The sequence below is a fragment of the Leuresthes tenuis genome, unplaced genomic scaffold, assembly GCF_036924035.1.
Source record: "Leuresthes tenuis unplaced genomic scaffold, fLeuTen1.0.hap1 SCAF_1, whole genome shotgun sequence".
NCBI lineage: Eukaryota > Metazoa > Chordata > Actinopteri > Atheriniformes > Atherinopsidae > Leuresthes > Leuresthes tenuis.
Window position 1 is genome coordinate 40689918 of NW_027325355.1, and position 18078 is coordinate 40707995.

The 18078-nt window shown below is 45.9% G+C and overlaps 1 non-coding gene and 36 pseudogenes across 1 annotated transcript; all 37 read right to left on the minus strand.

Moving 5' to 3' along the window:
* Positions 1-115: 115 nt before the first annotated feature.
* LOC140316064 (5S ribosomal RNA) lies at positions 116-234 on the minus strand (annotated as a pseudogene).
* A 269-nt stretch (positions 235-503) lies between these two features.
* On the minus strand, positions 504-612 carry LOC140296585 (5S ribosomal RNA; annotated as a pseudogene).
* Positions 613-884: 272 nt separating this feature from the next.
* On the minus strand, positions 885-1003 carry LOC140294187 (5S ribosomal RNA; annotated as a pseudogene).
* A 269-nt stretch (positions 1004-1272) lies between these two features.
* Positions 1273-1391, minus strand: LOC140299342 (5S ribosomal RNA; annotated as a pseudogene).
* Positions 1392-1663: 272 nt separating this feature from the next.
* On the minus strand, positions 1664-1782 carry LOC140293846 (5S ribosomal RNA; annotated as a pseudogene).
* Positions 1783-2442: 660 nt separating this feature from the next.
* On the minus strand, positions 2443-2561 carry LOC140270174 (5S ribosomal RNA; annotated as a pseudogene).
* Positions 2562-3208: 647 nt separating this feature from the next.
* LOC140294637 (5S ribosomal RNA) lies at positions 3209-3327 on the minus strand (annotated as a pseudogene).
* A 269-nt stretch (positions 3328-3596) lies between these two features.
* LOC140298445 (5S ribosomal RNA) lies at positions 3597-3715 on the minus strand (annotated as a pseudogene).
* A 269-nt stretch (positions 3716-3984) lies between these two features.
* On the minus strand, positions 3985-4103 carry LOC140296915 (5S ribosomal RNA; annotated as a pseudogene).
* Positions 4104-4372: 269 nt separating this feature from the next.
* Positions 4373-4491, minus strand: LOC140292791 (5S ribosomal RNA; annotated as a pseudogene).
* A 269-nt stretch (positions 4492-4760) lies between these two features.
* Positions 4761-4879, minus strand: LOC140315795 (5S ribosomal RNA; annotated as a pseudogene).
* A 272-nt stretch (positions 4880-5151) lies between these two features.
* On the minus strand, positions 5152-5270 carry LOC140295000 (5S ribosomal RNA; annotated as a pseudogene).
* A 272-nt stretch (positions 5271-5542) lies between these two features.
* On the minus strand, positions 5543-5661 carry LOC140293847 (5S ribosomal RNA; annotated as a pseudogene).
* A 660-nt stretch (positions 5662-6321) lies between these two features.
* On the minus strand, positions 6322-6440 carry LOC140270180 (5S ribosomal RNA; annotated as a pseudogene).
* A 647-nt stretch (positions 6441-7087) lies between these two features.
* On the minus strand, positions 7088-7206 carry LOC140294638 (5S ribosomal RNA; annotated as a pseudogene).
* A 269-nt stretch (positions 7207-7475) lies between these two features.
* Positions 7476-7594, minus strand: LOC140298456 (5S ribosomal RNA; annotated as a pseudogene).
* A 272-nt stretch (positions 7595-7866) lies between these two features.
* On the minus strand, positions 7867-7985 carry LOC140314165 (5S ribosomal RNA; annotated as a pseudogene).
* Positions 7986-8254: 269 nt separating this feature from the next.
* LOC140296916 (5S ribosomal RNA) lies at positions 8255-8373 on the minus strand (annotated as a pseudogene).
* Positions 8374-8642: 269 nt separating this feature from the next.
* On the minus strand, positions 8643-8761 carry LOC140291318 (5S ribosomal RNA; annotated as a pseudogene).
* A 269-nt stretch (positions 8762-9030) lies between these two features.
* On the minus strand, positions 9031-9149 carry LOC140315803 (5S ribosomal RNA; annotated as a pseudogene).
* Positions 9150-9421: 272 nt separating this feature from the next.
* Positions 9422-9540, minus strand: LOC140314672 (5S ribosomal RNA; annotated as a pseudogene).
* A 269-nt stretch (positions 9541-9809) lies between these two features.
* Positions 9810-9928, minus strand: LOC140292074 (5S ribosomal RNA; annotated as a pseudogene).
* A 269-nt stretch (positions 9929-10197) lies between these two features.
* On the minus strand, positions 10198-10316 carry LOC140283729 (5S ribosomal RNA; annotated as a pseudogene).
* A 647-nt stretch (positions 10317-10963) lies between these two features.
* LOC140294241 (5S ribosomal RNA) lies at positions 10964-11082 on the minus strand (annotated as a pseudogene).
* A 269-nt stretch (positions 11083-11351) lies between these two features.
* LOC140300753 (5S ribosomal RNA) lies at positions 11352-11470 on the minus strand (annotated as a pseudogene).
* A 657-nt stretch (positions 11471-12127) lies between these two features.
* LOC140269417 (5S ribosomal RNA) lies at positions 12128-12246 on the minus strand (annotated as a pseudogene).
* Positions 12247-12893: 647 nt separating this feature from the next.
* On the minus strand, positions 12894-13012 carry LOC140294242 (5S ribosomal RNA; annotated as a pseudogene).
* Positions 13013-13281: 269 nt separating this feature from the next.
* Positions 13282-13400, minus strand: LOC140298467 (5S ribosomal RNA; annotated as a pseudogene).
* Positions 13401-14057: 657 nt separating this feature from the next.
* On the minus strand, positions 14058-14176 carry LOC140269430 (5S ribosomal RNA; annotated as a pseudogene).
* A 647-nt stretch (positions 14177-14823) lies between these two features.
* Positions 14824-14942, minus strand: LOC140294243 (5S ribosomal RNA; annotated as a pseudogene).
* Positions 14943-15211: 269 nt separating this feature from the next.
* On the minus strand, positions 15212-15330 carry LOC140298479 (5S ribosomal RNA; annotated as a pseudogene).
* Positions 15331-15990: 660 nt separating this feature from the next.
* On the minus strand, positions 15991-16109 carry LOC140294716 (5S ribosomal RNA; annotated as a pseudogene).
* A 262-nt stretch (positions 16110-16371) lies between these two features.
* On the minus strand, positions 16372-16490 carry LOC140280275 (5S ribosomal RNA; annotated as a pseudogene).
* Positions 16491-16759: 269 nt separating this feature from the next.
* LOC140270184 (5S ribosomal RNA) lies at positions 16760-16878 on the minus strand (annotated as a pseudogene).
* Positions 16879-17147: 269 nt separating this feature from the next.
* LOC140297542 (5S ribosomal RNA) lies at positions 17148-17266 on the minus strand. The gene has a single exon (XR_011913268.1). It is a non-coding gene; the product is annotated as a 5S ribosomal RNA (ribosomal RNA).
* Positions 17267-17538: 272 nt separating this feature from the next.
* On the minus strand, positions 17539-17657 carry LOC140293147 (5S ribosomal RNA; annotated as a pseudogene).
* A 269-nt stretch (positions 17658-17926) lies between these two features.
* On the minus strand, positions 17927-18045 carry LOC140301082 (5S ribosomal RNA; annotated as a pseudogene).
* Positions 18046-18078: the final 33 nt, after the last annotated feature.

Sequence of the window (18078 nt, forward strand, 5' to 3'; positions counted from 1 at the left end):
CACTTTGTGTCTGCCAACAAAGCAGCAGCAGCTGAAGATGACCAACTTCCTCATGTGTCACAGGGTGATCAGACGTTGCAACAAAAGACATGCAGGTGGTAGAGAGAAGAGAATAAGCTTACAGAACCTGGTATTCCCAAGAGGTCTTCCATCCAAGTACAAACCAGGCCCAACCCTGCTTGGCTTCCGAGATCAGACGAGGTCCGGCATATTCAGGGTGGTGTGGCCGTAAGCAACAATGTCTCTGACAAATGTGCATTATATAGGTACTGGAATCACACGGTTCCTCTATGCAACCAGATAATTGCCGAGAAAGGCTGATGTGTAGCGGGCATATCATCTTCTCTGATGTGATTATTCTCTCCAGCTGAAACTGAGACTCTCAGATCACCTCATATCTGCCAACAAAGCAGCAGGAGCTGAAGATGAACAACTTCCTCATGTGTCACAGGGTGATCAGACGTTGCAACAAAAGACATGCAGGTGGTCGAGAGAAGACAAAAAGCTTACAGTACCTGGTATTCCCAAGCGGTCTCCCATTTAAGTACTAACCAGGCCCAACCCTACATGGCTTCCGAGATCAGACATGTTTAGGGTGGTGTGACCGTAAGCAATAATGTCTGTGACAAATGTGCATTATATAGGTACTGGAATCATACGGTTCCTCTATGCAACCAGATAATTGCCGAGAAATGCTGATGTGTAGCGGGCATATCATCTTCTCTGATGTGATAATTCTCTGCAACTGAAACTGAGACTCTCAGATCACTTCGTGTCTGCCAACAAAGAAGCAGCAGCCGCTGAAGATGACCAACTTCCTCATGTGTCACAGGATAATCAGACGTTGCAACAAAAGACATGCAGGTGGTAGAGAGAAGAGAAAAAGCTTTAAGCACTTGGTATTCCCAAGCGGTCTCCCATCAAAGTACTAACCAGGCCCAACCCTGCTTGGCTTCTGAGATCAGACAAGGTCAGAAATATTCAGGGTGGTTTGGCCGTAAGCAACAATCTCTGTGACAAATGTGCATTATATAGGCAATGGAATCATATGGTTCCTCTATGTAACCAGAAAATTGCCGAGAAAGGCTGATATGTAGTGGGCACATCTTGTTCCCTGACATGATAATTCTCAACTGCTGAAACTGAGACTCTCAGATCACTTCGTGTCTGCCAACAAAGCAACAGCAGCTGAAGATGACCAACTTCCTCATGTGTCACAGGATGATCAGACGTTGCAACAAAAGACATGCAGGTGGTAGAGAGAAGAGAAAAAGCTTACAGCACCTGGTATTCCCAAGCGGTCTCCCATCCGAGTACTAACCAGGCCCAAACCTGCTTGGGTTCCGATATCAGATGAGGTCGGGCATATTCAGGGTGGTGTGGCCGTAAGCAGAAATATCTGTGACAAATGTGCATTATATATGTATTGGAATCATACACTTCCTCTATGTAACCAGATAATTGCCGATAAAGGCTGACTTGTAGTGGGCACATCTTCTTCCCTGATATGATTATTCTCTGCAGCTGAAACTGAGACTCTGAGATCACTTCGTGTCTGCCAACAAAGCAGCAGCAGCTGCTGAAGATGACCAACTTCCTCATGTGTCACAGGGCGATCAGACATTGCAACAAAAGACATGCAGGTGGTAGAGAGAAGAGAGAAAGCTTACAGCACCTGGTATTCCCAAGCAGTCTCCCATTCAAGTAATAACCAGGCCCAACCCTGCTTGGGTTCCGAGATCAGACGAGGTTGGGCATACTCAGGGTGGTGTGGCCGTAAGTAACAATGTCTGTGACAAATGTGCATTATATAGGTACTGGAATCATACAGTTCCTCTATGCAACCAGATAATTGCCAAGAAAGGCTAAATTGTAGTGGGCACATCTTCTTCCCTGATGTGATTATTCTCTTCAGCTGAAACTGAGACTCTCAGATCACTTCGTGTCTGCCAACAAAGCAGCAGCAGCTGAAGATGACCAACTTCCTCATGTGTCACAGGGTGATCAGACGTTGCAACAAAACACATGCAGGTTGTAGAGAGAAGAGAAAAAGCTTACAGCACCTGGTATTCCCAAGCTGTCTCCCATACAAATACTAACAAGGCACAACCCTCCTTGGCTTCCGAGATCAGAGAAGGTCGGGCTTATTCAGGGTGGTGTGGCCGTAAGCAACAATAACTGTGACAAATGTGCATTATATAAGTACTGGAATCATACAGTTCCTCTATGTAACCAGATAATTGCAGAGAAAGGCTGACTTGTAGCGGGTACATCTTCTTCCCTGATGTGATTATTCTCTACAGCTGAAACTGAGACTCTCAGATCACTTCGTGTCTGCCAACGAAGCAGCAGCAGCTAAAGAAAATGACCAACTTCCTCATGTGTCACAGGGCGATCAGACGTTGCAACAAAAGACATGCAGGTGGTAGAGAGAAGAGAAGAAGCTTACAGCACCTGGTATTCCCAAGCGGTCTCCCATCAAAGTACTAACCAGGCCAAACCCTGCTATGCTTCCGAGATCAGACGAGGTCGGGCATGTTTAGGGTGGTTTGGCCGTAAGCAACAATCCCTGTGACAAATGTGTATTATATAGGTAATGGAATCATATGGTTCCTCTATGTAACCAGATAATTGCAGAGAAAGGCTGATATGTAGTGGGCACATCTTCTTCCATGATGTGATTATTCTCTGGAGCTGAAACTGAGACTCTCAGATCACTTCGTGTCTGCCAACAAAGCAGCAGCAGCTGAAGATGACCAACTTCCTCATGTGTCACAGGGTGATCAGACGTTGCAACAAAAGACATGCAGGTGGTAGAGAGAAGAGAAAAAGCCTACAGCACCTGTTATTCCCAAGCGGTCTCCCATTCAAGTACTAACCAGGCCAAAACCTGCTTGGCTTCCGAGATCAGGCTTATACAGGGTGGTGTGGCCGTAAGTAACAATCTCTCTGAGAAATGTGCATAATATAGGTACTGGAATCATACGGTTCCTCTATGTAACCAGATAATTGCCGAGAAAGGCTGATGTGTAGCGGGCGTATAATCTTCTCTGACGTGATCATTCTCTGCAACTGAAACTGAGACTCTCAGATCACCTCATGTCTGCCAACAAAGCAGCAACTGCTGAAGATGACCAACTTCCTCGTGTGCCACAGGGTGATCAGACGTTGCAACAAAAGACATGCAGGTGGTAGAGAGAAGAGAAAAAGCTTACAGAACCTGGTATTCCCAAGCTGTCTCCCATCCAAGTACTAACCAGGTACAACCCTGCTTGGCTTCCGAGATCAGACGAGGTCAAGCATATTCAGGGTGGTGTGGCTGTAAGCAACAATGTCTGTGACAAATTTGCATTATATAGGTACTGGAATCATACGGTTCCTCTATGCAACCAGATAATTGCCAAGAAAGGCTAACTTGTAGTGGGCACATCTTCTTCCCTGATGTGATTATTCTCTTCAGCTGAAACTGAGACTCTCAGATCACTTCGTGTCTGCCAACAAAGCAGCAACAGCTGAAGATGACCAACTTCCTCATGTGTCACAGGGCGATCAGACATTGCAACAAAAGACATGCAGGTGGTAGAGAGAAGAGAAAAAGCTTACAGCACCTGGTATTCCCAAGCAGTCTCCCATTCAAGTACTAACAAGGCCCAACCCTGCTTGTCTTCCGAGATCAGACGAGATCGGGCATATTCAAGGTGGTGTGGCCGTAAGTAACAATGTCTGTGACAAATGTAAATTGTATAGGTACTGGAATCATACACTTCCTCTATGTAACCAGATAATTGCCGAAAAAGGCTGACTTGTAGTGGGTTCATCTTCCTCCTTGATGTGATTATTCTCTGGAGCTGAAACTGAGACTCTCAGATCACCTCGTGTCTGCCAACAAAGCAACAGCAGCTGAAGATGACCAACTTCTTCACGTGTCACAGGGTGATCAGACGTTGCAACAAAAGACATGGAGGTGGTTGAGAGAAGAGAAAAAGCTTACAGCACCTTGTATACCCAAGCTGTCTCCCATCCAAGTACTAACCAGGCACAACCCTGCTTGCCTTCCGAGATCAGACGAGGTCAGGCATATTCAGGGTGGTGTGGCAGTAAGCAACAATGTCTGTGACAAATGTAAGTTGTATAGGTACTGGAATCATATGGTTCCTCGATATAACCAGATAATTGCAGAGAAAGGCTGATGTGTAGCGGGCAAATCTTCTTCCCTGACGTGATTATTCTCTCCAGCTGAAACTGAGACTCTCAGATCACTTCGTGACTGCCAACAAAGCAGCAGCAGCTGAAGATGACCAACTTCCTCATGTGTCACAGGGTGATCAGAGGTTGCAACAAAAGACATGCAGGTGGTTGAGAGAAGAGAAAAAGCTTACAGCACCTGGTATTCCCAAGCATTCTCCCATTAAAGTACTAACCAGGCCCAACCCTGCTTGGGTTCCGAGATCAGACGAGGTCAGGCATATTCAGGGTGGTGTGGCTATAAGTAACAATGTCTGTGACAAATGTGCATTATATATGTACTGGAATCATACGGATCCTCTATGCAACCAGATAATTGCCAAGAAAGGCTAACTTGTAGTGGGCACATCTTCTTCCCTGATGTGATTATTCTCTTCAGCTGAAACTTAGACTCTCAGATCACTTCGTGTCTGCCAACAAAGCAGCAGCAGCTGAAGATGACCAACTTCCTCATGTGTCACAGGGCGATCAGACGTTGCAACAAAAGACATGCAGGTGGTAGAGAGAAGAGAAGAAGCTTACAGCACCTGGTATTCCCAAGCGGTCTCCCATCAAAGTACTAACCAGGCCCAGCCCTGCTATGCTTCCGAGATCAGACGAGGTCGGGCATGTTTAGAGTGGTGTAGCCGTAAGCAGCAATAACTGTGACAAATGTGCATTATATAAGTACTGGAACCATACACTACTTCTATGTAACCAGATAATTGCAGAGAAAGGCTGACTTGTAGTGGGCACATCTTCTTCCCTGATGTGATTATTCTCTGGAGCTGAAACTGAGACTCTCAGATCACTTCGTGTCTGCCAACAAAGAAGCAGCAGCTGCTGAAGATGACCAACTTCCTCATGTGTCACAGGATGATCAGACGTTGCAACAAAAGACATGCAGGTGGTAGAGAGAAGAGAAGAAGCTTACAGCACCTGGTATTCCCAAGCTGTCTCCCATACAAATACTAACCAGGCCCAAACCTGCTTGGGTTCCGATATCAGACGAGGTCGGGCATATTCAGGGTGGTGTGGCCGTAAGCAGAAATATCTGTGACAAATGTGCATTATATATGTATTGGAATCATACACTTCCTCTATGTAACCAGATAATTGCCGATAAAGGCTGACTTGTAGTGGGCACATCTTCTTCCCTGATATGATTATTCTCTGCAGCTGAAACTGAGACTCTGAGATCACTTCGTGTCTGCCAACAAAGCAGCAGCAGCTGCTGAAGATGACCAACTTCCTCATGTGTCACAGGGCGATCAGACATTGCAACAAAAGACATGCAGGTGGTAGAGAGAAGAGAGAAAGCTTACAGCACCTGGTATTCCCAAGCAGTCTCCCATTCAAGTAATAACCAGGCCCAACCCTGCTTGGGTTCCGAGATCAGACGAGGTTGGGCATACTCAGGGTGGTGTGGCCGTAAGTAACAATGTCTGTGACAAATGTGCATTATATAGGTACTGGAATCATACAGTTCCTCTATGCAACCAGATAATTGCCAAGAAAGGCTAAATTGTAGTGGGCACATCTTCTTCCCTGATGTGATTATTCTCTTCAGCTGAAACTGAGACTCTCAGATCACTTCGTGTCTGCCAACAAAGCAGCAGCAGCTGAAGATGACCAACTTCCTCATGTGTCACAGGGTGATCAGACGTTGCAACAAAACACATGCAGGTTGTAGAGAGAAGAGAAAAAGCTTACAGCACCTGGTATTCCCAAGCTGTCTCCCATACAAATACTAACAAGGCACAACCCTCCTTGGCTTCCGAGATCAGAGAAGGTCGGGCTTATTCAGGGTGGTGTGGCCGTAAGCAACAATAACTGTGACAAATGTGCATTATATAAGTACTGGAATCATACAGTTCCTCTATGTAACCAGATAATTGCAGAGAAAGGCTGACTTGTAGCGGGTACATCTTCTTCCCTGATGTGATTATTCTCTACAGCTGAAACTGAGACTCTCAGATCACTTCGTGTCTGCCAACGAAGCAGCAGCAGCTAAAGAAAATGACCAACTTCCTCATGTGTCACAGGGCGATCAGACGTTGCAACAAAAGACATGCAGGTGGTAGAGAGAAGAGAAGAAGCTTACAGCACCTGGTATTCCCAAGCGGTCTCCCATCAAAGTACTAACCAGGCCAAACCCTGCTATGCTTCCGAGATCAGACGAGGTCGGGCATGTTTAGGGTGGTTTGGCCGTAAGCAACAATCCCTGTGACAAATGTGTATTATATAGGTAATGGAATCATATGGTTCCTCTATGTAACCAGATAATTGCAGAGAAAGGCTGATATGTAGTGGGCACATCTTCTTCCATGATGTGATTATTCTCTGGAGCTGAAACTGAGACTCTCAGATCACTTCGTGTCTGCCAACAAAGCAGCAGCAGCTGAAGATGACCAACTTCCTCATGTGTCACAGGGTGATCAGACGTTGCAACAAAAGACATGCAGGTGGTAGAGAGAAGAGAAAAAGCCTACAGCACCTGTTATTCCCAAGCGGTCTCCCATTCAAGTACTAACCAGGCCAAAACCTGCTTGGCTTCCGAGATCAGGCTTATACAGGGTGGTGTGGCCGTAAGTAACAATCTCTCTGAGAAATGTGCATAATATAGGTACTGGAATCATACGGTTCCTCTATGTAACCAGATAATTGCCGAGAAAGGCTGATGTGTAGCGGGCGTATAATCTTCTCTGACGTGATCATTCTCTGCAACTGAAACTGAGACTCTCAGATCACCTCATGTCTGCCAACAAAGCAGCAACTGCTGAAGATGACCAACTTCCTCGTGTGCCACAGGGTGATCAGACGTTGCAACAAAAGACATGCAGGTGGTAGAGAGAAGAGAAAAAGCTTACAGAACCTGGTATTCCCAAGCTGTCTCCCATCCAAGTACTAACCAGGTACAACCCTGCTTGGCTTCCGAGATCAGACGAGGTCAAGCATATTCAGGGTGGTGTGGCTGTAAGCAACAATGTCTGTGACAAATTTGCATTATATAGGTACTGGAATCATACGGTTCCTCTATGCAACCAGATAATTGCCAAGAAAGGCTAACTTGTAGTGGGCACATCTTCTTCCCTGATGTGATTATTCTCTTCAGCTGAAACTGAGACTCTCAGATCACTTCGTGTCTGCCAACAAAGCAGCAACAGCTGAAGATGACCAACTTCCTCATGTGTCACAGGGCGATCAGACATTGCAACAAAAGACATGCAGGTGGTAGAGAGAAGAGAAAAAGCTTACAGCACCTGGTATTCCCAAGCAGTCTCCCATTCAAGTACTAACAAGGCCCAACCCTGCTTGTCTTCCGAGATCAGACGAGATCGGGCATATTCAAGGTGGTGTGGCCGTAAGTAACAATGTCTGTGACAAATGTAAATTGTATAGGTACTGGAATCATACGGTTCCTCTATATAACCAGATAATTGCCGAGAAAGGCTGATAAATAGTGGGCACATCTTCTTCCCTGACGTGATTATTCTCTGCAGCTGAAACTGAGACTCTGAGATGACTTTTTGTCTGCCAACAAAGCAGCAGCAGTTGCTGAAGATGACCAACTTCCTCATGTGTCACAGGGTGATCAGACGTTGCAACAAAAGACATGCAGGTGGTAGAGAGAAGAGAAAAAGCTTACAGCACCTGGTATTCCCAAGCGGTCTCCCATTCAAGTACTAACAAGGTCCAACCCTGCTTGGCTTCCGAGATCAGACGAGGTCGGGCTTATTCAGGGTGGTGTGGCCGTAAGAGACAATATCTGTGACAAATGTGCATTATATAGGTACTGGAATCATACACTTCCTCTATGTAACCAGATAATTGCCGAAAAAGGCTGACTTGTAGTGGGTTCATCTTCCTCCTTGATGTGATTATTCTCTGGAGCTGAAACTGAGACTCTCAGATCACCTCGTGTCTGCCAACAAAGCAACAGCAGCTGAAGATGACCAACTTCTTCACGTGTCACAGGGTGATCAGACGTTGCAACAAAAGACATGGAGGTGGTTGAGAGAAGAGAAAAAGCTTACAGCACCTTGTATACCCAAGCTGTCTCCCATCCAAGTACTAACCAGGCACAACCCTGCTTGCCTTCCGAGATCAGACGAGGTCAGGCATATTCAGGGTGGTGTGGCAGTAAGCAACAATGTCTGTGACAAATGTAAGTTGTATAGGTACTGGAATCATATGGTTCCTCGATATAACCAGATAATTGCAGAGAAAGGCTGATGTGTAGCGGGCAAATCTTCTTCCCTGACGTGATTATTCTCTCCAGCTGAAACTGAGACTCTCAGATCACTTCGTGACTGCCAACAAAGCAGCAGCAGCTGAAGATGACCAACTTCCTCATGTGTCACAGGGTGATCAGAGGTTGCAACAAAAGACATGCAGGTGGTTGAGAGAAGAGAAAAAGCTTACAGCACCTGGTATTCCCAAGCATTCTCCCATTAAAGTACTAACCAGGCCCAACCCTGCTTGGGTTCCGAGATCAGACGAGGTCAGGCATATTCAGGGTGGTGTGGCTGTAAGTAACAATGTCTGTGACAAATGTGCATTATATATGTACTGGAATCATACGGATCCTCTATGCAACCAGATAATTGCCAAGAAAGGCTAACTTGTAGTGGGCACATCTTCTTCCCTGATGTGATTATTCTCTCCAGCTGAAACTTAGACTCTCAGATCACTTTGTGTCTGCCAACAAAGCAGCAGCAGCTGAAGATGACCAACTTCCTCATGTGTCACAGGGCGATCAGACGTTGCAACAAAAGACATGCAGGTGGTAGAGAGAAGAGAAGAAGCTTACAGCACCTGGTATTCCCAAGCGGTCTCCCATCAAAGTACTAACCAGGCCCAGCCCTGCTATGCTTCCGAGATCAGACGAGGTCGGGCATGTTTAGAGTGGTGTAGCCGTAAGCAGCAATAACTGTGACAAATGTGCATTATATAAGTACTGGAACCATACACTACTTCTATGTAACCAGATAATTGCAGAGAAAGGCTGACTTGTAGTGGGCACATCTTCTTCCCTGATGTGATTATTCTCTGGAGCTGAAACTGAGACTCTCAGATCACTTCGTGTCTGCCAACAAAGAAGCAGCAGCTGCTGAAGATGACCAACTTCCTCATGTGTCACAGGATGATCAGACGTTGCAACAAAAGACATGCAGGTGGTAGAGAGAAGACAAAAAGCTTACAGCACCTGGTATTCCCAAGCAGTCTCCCATCCAAGTACTAAGCAGGTTCAACCCTGCTTGGCTTCCGAGATCAGACGAGGTCGGGCATGTTCAGGGTGGTGTGGCCGTAAGCAACAACGTCTCTGACAAATGTGCATTATATAGGTACTGGAATCATACGGTTCCTCTATGCAACCAGATAATTGCCGAGAAAGGCTGATATGTAGTGGGCACATCTTGTTCCCTGACGTGATAATTCTCTCCAGCTGAAAATGAGACTCTCAGATCACTTCGTGTCTGCCAACAAAGCAGCAGCAGCTAAAGATGACCAACTTCCTCATGTGTCACAGGGTGATCAGACGTTGCAACAAAAGACATGCAGGTGGTCGAGAGAAGAGAAAAAGCTTAAAGCACCTGGTATTCCCAAGCAGTCTCCCATCCAAGTACTAACAAGGCCCAACCCTGCTTGGGTTCCGAGAACAGACGAGCTCCGGCTTATTCAGGGTGGTGTGGCCGTAAGCAACAATAACTGTGACAAATGTGAATTATATAAGTACTGGAATCATACACTTCCTCTATGTAACCAGATAATTGCAGAGAAAGGCTGACTTGTAGTGGGCACATCTTCTTCCCTGATGTGATTATTCTCTACAGCTGAAACTGAGACTCTCAGATCACTTCGTGTCTGCCAACAAAGCAGCAGCAGCTGAAGATAGCCAACTTCCTCATGTGTCACAGGGTGATCAGACGTTGCAACAAAAGACATGCAGGTGGTAGAGAGAAGAGAAAAAGCCTACAGCACCTGTTATTCCCAAGCGGTCTCCCATTCAAGTACTAACCAGGCCCAACCCTGCTTGTCTTCCGAGATCAGACGAGGTCTGCCATAATCAGGGTGGTGTGGCCGTAAGCAACAATAACTGTGACAAATGTGAATTATGTAAGTACTGGAATCATACACTTCCTCTATGTAACCAGATAATTGCAGAGAAAGGCTGACTTGTAGTGGGCACATCTTCTTCCCTGATGTGATTATTCTCTACAGCTGAAACTGAGACTCTCAGATCACTTCGTGTCTGCCAACAAAGCAGCAGCAGCTGAAGATGACCAACTTCCTCATGTGTCACAGGGTGATCAGACGTTGCAACAAAAGACATGCAGGTGGTAGAGAGAAGAGAAAAAGCCTACAGCACCTGTTATTCCCAAGCGGTCTCCCATTCAAGTACTAACCAGGCCAAAACCTGCTTGGCTTCCGAGATCAGGCTTATACAGGGTGGTGTGGCCGTAAGTAACAATCTCTCTGAGAAATGTGCATAATATAGGTACTGGAATCATACGGTTCCTCTATGTAACCAGATAATTGCCGAGAAAGGCTGATGTGTAGCGGGCATATAATCTTCTCTGACGTGATCATTCTCTGCAACTGAAACTGAGAATCTCAGATCACCTCATGTCTGCCAACAAAGCAGCAGCTGCTGAAGATGACCAACTTCCTCGTGTGCCACAGGGTGATCAGACGTTGCAACAAAAGACATGCAGGTGGTAGAGAGAAGAGAAAAAGCTTACAGAACCTGGTATTCCCAAGCTGTCTCCCATCCAAGTACTAACCAGGTACAACCCTGCTTGGCTTCCGAGATCAGACGAGGTCAAGCACATTCAGGGTGGTGTGGCTGTAAGCAACAATGTCTGTGACAAATGTGCATTATATAGGTACTGGAATCATACGGTTCCTCTATGCAACCAGATAATTGCCAAGAAAGGCTAACTTGTAGTGGGCACATCTTCTTCCCTGATGTGATTATTCTCTTCAGCTGAAACTGAGACTCTCAGATCACTTCGTGTCTGCCAACAAAGCAGCAACAGCTGAAGATGACCAACTTCCTCATGTGTCACAGGGCGATCAGACATTGCAACAAAAGACATGCAGGTGGTAGAGAGAAGAGAAAAAGCTTACAGCACCTGGTATTCCCAAGAAGTCTCCCATTCAAGTACTAACAAGGCCCAACCCTGCTTGTCTTCCGAGATCAGACGAGATCGGGCATATTCAAGGTGGTGTGGCCGTAAGTAACAATGTCTGTGACAAATGTAAATTGTATAGGTACTGGAATCATACGGTTCCTCTATATAACCAGATAATTGCCGAGAAAGGCTGATAAATAGTGGGCACATCTTCTTCCCTGACGTGATTATTCTCTGCAGCTGAAACTGAGACTCTAAGATCACTTCGTGTCTGCCAAAAAAGCAGCAGCAGCTGAAGATGACCAACTTCCTCATGTGTCACAGGGCGATCAGACATTGCAACAAAAGACATATAGGTGGTAGAGAGAAGAGAAAGAGCTTACAGCACCAGGTATTCGCAAGCGGTCTCCCATTCAAGCAGTAACCAGTCCCAACCCTGCTTGGCTTCCGAGATCAGACGAGTTCCAGCTTATTCAAGTTGGTGTGGCTGTAAGCAACAATATCTGTTACAAATGTGTATTATATAGGTACTGGAATCATACACTTCCTCTATGTAACCAGATAATTTCAGAGAAAGGCTGACTTGTAGTGGGCACATCTTCTTCCCTGATGTGATTATTCTCTACAGCTGAAACTGAGACTCTCAGATCACTTCGTGTCTGCCAACAAAGCAGCAGCAGCTGAAGATAGCCAACTTCCTCATGTGTCACAGGGTGATCAGACGTTGCAACAAAAGACATGCAGGTGGTAGAGAGAAGAGAAAAAGCCTACAGCACCTGTTATTCCCAAGCGGTCTCCCATTCAAGTACTAACCAGGCCCAACCCTGCTTGGGTTCCGAGATCAGACGAGGTCGGCCATAATCAGGGTGGTGTGGCCGTAAGCAACAATAACTGTGACAAATGTGAATTATGTAAGTACTGGAATCATACACTTCCTCTATGTAACCAGATAATTGCAGAGAAAGGCTGACTTGTAGTGGGCACATCTTCTTCCCTGATGTGATTATTCTCTACAACTGAAACTGAGACTCTCAGATCACTTCGTGTCTGCCAACAAAGCAGCAGCAGCTGAAGATGACCAACTTCCTCATGTGTCACAGGGTGATCAGACGTTGCAACAAAAGACATGCAGGTGGTAGAGAGAAGAGAAAAAGCCTACAGCACCTGTTATTCCCAAGCGGTCTCCCATTCAAGTACTAACCAGGCCAAAACCTGCTTGGCTTCCGAGATCAGGCTTATACAGGGTGGTGTGGCCGTAAGTAACAATTTCTCTGAGAAATGTGCATAATATAGGTACTGGAATCATACGGTTCCTCTATGTAACCAGATAATTGCCGAGAAAGGCTGATGTGTAGCGGGCATATAATCTTCTCTGACGTGATCATTCTCTGCAACTGAAACTGAGAATCTCAGATCACCTCATGTCTGCCAACAAAGCAGCAGCTGCTGAAGATGACCAACTTCCTCGTGTGCCACAGGGTGATCAGACGTTGCAACAAAAGACATGCAGGTGGTAGAGAGAAGAGAAAAAGCTTACAGAACCTGGTATTCCCAAGCTGTCTCCCATCCAAGTACTAACCAGGTACAACCCTGCTTGGCTTCCGAGATCAGACGAGGTCAAGCACATTCAGGGTGGTGTGGCTGTAAGCAACAATGTCTGTGACAAATGTGCATTATATAGGTACTGGAATCATACGGTTCCTCTATGCAACCAGATAATTGCCAAGAAAGGCTAACTTGTAGTGGGCACATCTTCTTCCCTGATGTGATTATTCTCTTCAGCTGAAACTGAGACTCTCAGATCACTTCGTGTCTGCCAACAAAGCAGCAACAGCTGAAGATGACCAACTTCCTCATGTGTCACAGGGCGATCAGACATTGCAACAAAAGACATGCAGGTGGTAGAGAGAAGAGAAAAAGCTTACAGCACCTGGTATTCCCAAGCAGTCTCCCATTCAAGTACTAACAAGGCCCAACCCTGCTTGTCTTCCGAGATCAGACGAGATCGGGCATATTCAAGGTGGTGTGGCCGTAAGTAACAATGTCTGTGACAAATGTAAATTGTATAGGTACTGGAATCATACGGTTCCTCTATATAACCAGATAATTGCCGAGAAAGGCTGATAAATAGTGGGCACATCTTCTTCCCTGACGTGATTATTCTCTGCAGCTGAAACTGAGACTCTAAGATCACTTCGTGTCTGCCAAAAAAGCAGCAGCAGCTGAAGATGACCAACTTCCTCATGTGTCACAGGGCGATCAGACATTGCAACAAAAGACATATAGGTGGTAGAGAGAAGAGAAAGAGCTTACAGCACCAGGTATTCGCAAGCGGTCTCCCATTCAAGCAGTAACCAGTCCCAACCCTGCTTGGCTTCCGAGATCAGACGAGTTCCAGCTTATTCAAGTTGGTGTGGCTGTAAGCAACAATATCTGTTACAAATGTGTATTATATAGGTACTGGAATCATACACTTCCTCTATGTAACCAGATAATTGCAGAGAAAGGCTGACTTGTAGTGGGCACATCTTCTTCCCTGATGTGATTATTCTCTACAGCTGAAACTGAGACTCTCAGATCACTTCGTGTCTGCCAACAAAGCAGCAGCAGCTGAAGATAGCCAACTTCCTCATGTGTCACAGGGTGATCAGATGTTGCAACAAAAGACATGCAGGTGGTAGAGAGAAGAGAAAAAGCCTACAGCACCTGTTATTCCCAAGCGGTCTCCCATTCAAGTACTAACCAGGCCCAACCCTGCTTGGGTTCCGAGATCAGACGAGGTCGGCCATAATCAGGGTGGTGTGGCCGTAAGCAACAATAACTGTGACAAATGTGAATTATGTAAGTACTGGAATCATACACTTCCTCTATGTAACCAGATAATTGCAGAGAAAGGCTAACTTGTAGTGGGCACATCTTCTTCCCTGATGTGATTATTCTCTACAGCTGAAACTGAGACTCTCAGATCACTTCGTGTCTGCCAACAAAGCAGCAAAAGCTGAAGATGACCAACTTCCTCATGTGTCACAGGGTGATCAGACGTTGCAACAAAAGACATGCAGGTGGTAGAGAGAAGAGAAAAAGCCTACAGCACCTGTTATTCCCAAGCGGTCTCCCATTCAAGTACTAACCAGGCCAAAACCTGCTTGGCTTCCGAGATCAGGCTTATACAGGGTGGTGTGGCCGTAAGTAACAATCTCTCTGAGAAATGTGCATAATATAGGTACTGGAATCATACGGTTCCTCTATGTAACCAGATAATTGCCGAGAAAGGCTGATGTGTAGCGGGCATATAATCTTCTCTGACGTGATCATTCTCTGCAACTGAAACTGAGAATCTCAGATCACCTCATGTCTGCCAACAAAGCAGCAGCTGCTGAAGATGACCAACTTCCTCGTGTGCCACAGGGTGATCAGACGTTGCAACAAAAGACATGCAGGTGGTAGAGAGAAGAGAAAAAGCTTACAGAACCTGGTATTCCCAAGCTGTCTCCCATCCAAGTACTAACCAGGTACAACCCTGCTTGGCTTCCGAGATCAGACGAGGTCAAGCACATTCAGGGTGGTGTGGCTGTAAGCAACAATGTCTGTGACAAATGTGCATTATATAGGTACTGGAATCATACGGTTCCTCTATGCAACCAGATAATTGCCAAGAAAGGCTAACTTGTAGTGGGCACATCTTCTTCCCTGATGTGATTATTCTCTTCAGCTGAAACTGAGACTCTCAGATCACTTCGTGTCTGCCAACAAAGCAGCAACAGCTGAAGATGACCAACTTCCTCATGTGTCACAGGGCGATCAGACATTGCAACAAAAGACATGCAGGTGGTAGAGAGAAGAGAAAAAGCTTACAGCACCTGGTATTCCCAAGCAGTCTCCCATTCAAGTACTAACAAGGCCCAACCCTGCTTGTCTTCCGAGATCAGACGAGATCGGGCATATTCAAGGTGGTGTGGCCGTAAGTAACAATGTCTGTGACAAATGTAAATTGTATAGGTACTGGAATCATACGGTTCCTCTATATAACCAGATAATTGCCGAGAAAGGCTGATAAATAGTGGGCACATCTTCTTCCCTGACGTGATTATTCTCTGCAGCTGAAACTGAGACTCTAAGATCACTTCGTGTCTGCCAAAAAAGCAGCAGCAGCTGAAGATGACCAACTTCCTCATGTGTCACAGGGCGATCAGACATTGCAACAAAAGACATATAGGTGGTAGAGAGAAGAGAAAGAGCTTACAGCACCAGGTATTCGCAAGCGGTCTCCCATTCAAGCAGTAACCAGTCCCAACCCTGCTTGGCTTCCGAGATCAGACGAGGTCCAGCTTATTCAAGTTGGTGTGGCTGTAAGCAACGATATCTGTTACAAATGTGTATTATATAGGTACTGGAATCATACACTTCCTCTATGTAACCAGATAATTGCTGAGAAAGGCTGACTTGTAGTGGGCACATCTTCTTCCCTGATGTGATTATTCTCTGCAGCTGAAACTGAGACTCTGAGATGACTTTGTGTCTGCCAACAAAGCAACAGCAGCTGCTGAAGATGACCAACTTCCTCATGTGTCACAGGGTGATCAGACGTTGCAACAAAAGACATGCAGGTGGTAGAGAGAAGAGAAAAAGCTTACAGCACCTGGTATTCCCAAGCAGTCTCCCATTCAAGTACTAACAAGGCCCAACCCTGCTTGGCTTCCGAGATCAGACGAGGTCCAGCTTATTCAGGGTGGTGTGGCGGTAAGCAGCAATATCTGTTACAAATGTGTATTATATAGGTAATGGAATCATACACTTCCTCTATGTAACCAGATAATTGCCGAAAAAGGCTGACTTGTAGTGGGTTCATCTTCCTCCTTGATGTGATTATTCTCTGGAGATGAAACTGAGATTCTCAGATCACCTCGTGTCTGCCAACAAAGCAGCAGCAGCTGAAGATGACCAACTTCTTCACGTGTCACAGGGTGATCAGACGTTGCAACAAAAGACATGGAGGTGGTAGAGAAAAAGCTTACAGCACCTGGTATTCCCAAGCTGTCTCCCATCAAAGTACTAACCAGGCACAACCCTGCTTGGCTTCCGAGATCAGACGAGGTCGGGCAATTTCAGGGTGGTGTGGCCGTAAGTAACAATGTCTGTGACAAATGTGCATTATATATGTACTGGAATCATATGGTTCCTCTATGCAACCAGATAATTGCCAAGAAAGGCTAACTTGTAGTGGGCACATCTTCTTCCCTGATGTGATTATTCTCTTCAGCTGAAACTGAGACTCTCAGATCACTTCGTGTCTGCCAACAAAGCAGCAGCTGCTGAAGATGACCAACTTCCTCATGTGTCACAGGGCGATCAGACGTTGCAACAAAAGACATGCAGGTGGTAGAGAGAAGAGAAGAAGCTTACAGCACCTGGTATTCCCAAGCGGTCTCCCATCAAAGTACTAACCAGGCCAAACCCTGCTATGCTTCCGAGATCAGACGAGGTCGGGCATGTTTAGGGTGGTTTGGCCGTAAGCAACAATCCCTGTGACAAATGTGTATTATATAGGTAATGGAATCATATGGTTCCTCTATGTAACCAGATAATTGCAGAGAAAGGCTGATATGTAGTGGGCACATCTTCTTCCCTGACGTGATAATTCTCTCCAGCTGAAAATGAGACTCTCAGATCACTTTGTGTCTGCCAACAAAGCAGCAGCAGCTGAAGATGACCAACTTCCTCATGTGTCACAGGGTGATCAGACGTTGCAACAAAAGACATGAAGGTGGTTGAGAGAAGAGGAAAAGCTTACAGCACCTGGTATTCCCAAGCGGTCTCCTATCCAAGTACTAACCAGGCCCAACCCTGCTTGGCTTCCAAGATCAGACGAGGTTGGGCATATTCAGGGTGGTGTGGCCGTAAGCAGCAATATCTGTGACAAATGTGCATTATATATGTATTGGAATCATACACTTCCTCTATGTAACCAGATAATTGCCGATAAAGGCTTACTTGTAGTGGGCACATCTTCTTCCCTGATGTGATTGTTCTCTGCAGCTGAAACTGAGACTCTCAGATCACTTCGTGTCTGCCAACAAAGAAGCAGCAGCTGCTGAAGATGACCAACTTCCTCATGTGTCACAAGATAATCAGACGTTGCAACAAAAGACATGGAGGTGGTAGAGAGAAGAGAAATAGCTTTAAGCACCTGGTATTCCCAAGCGGTCTCCCATCAAAGTACTAACCAGGCCCAACCCTGCTTGGCTTCTGAGATCAGACAAGGTCAGACATATTCTGGGTGGTTTGGCCGTAAGCAACAATCTCAGTGACAAATGTGCATTATATAGGCAATGGAATCATATGGTTCCTCTATGTAACCAGAAAATTGCCGAGAAAGGCTGATATGTAGTGGGCACATCTTGTTTCCTGACGTGATAATTCTCAACTGCTGAAACTGAGACTCTCAGATCACTTTGTGTCTGCCAACAAAGCAGCAGCAGCTGAAGATGACCAACTTCCTCATGTGTCACAGGATGATCAGACGTTGCAACAAAAGACACGCAGGTGGTTGAGAGAAGAGAAAAGGCTTACAGCACCTGGTATTCCCAAGCGGTCTCCCATCCGAGTACTAACCAGGCCCAAACCTGCTTGGGTTCCAATATCAGACGAGGTTGGGTATATTCAGGATGGTGTGGCCGTAAGCAGAAATATCTGTGACAAATGTGCATTATATATG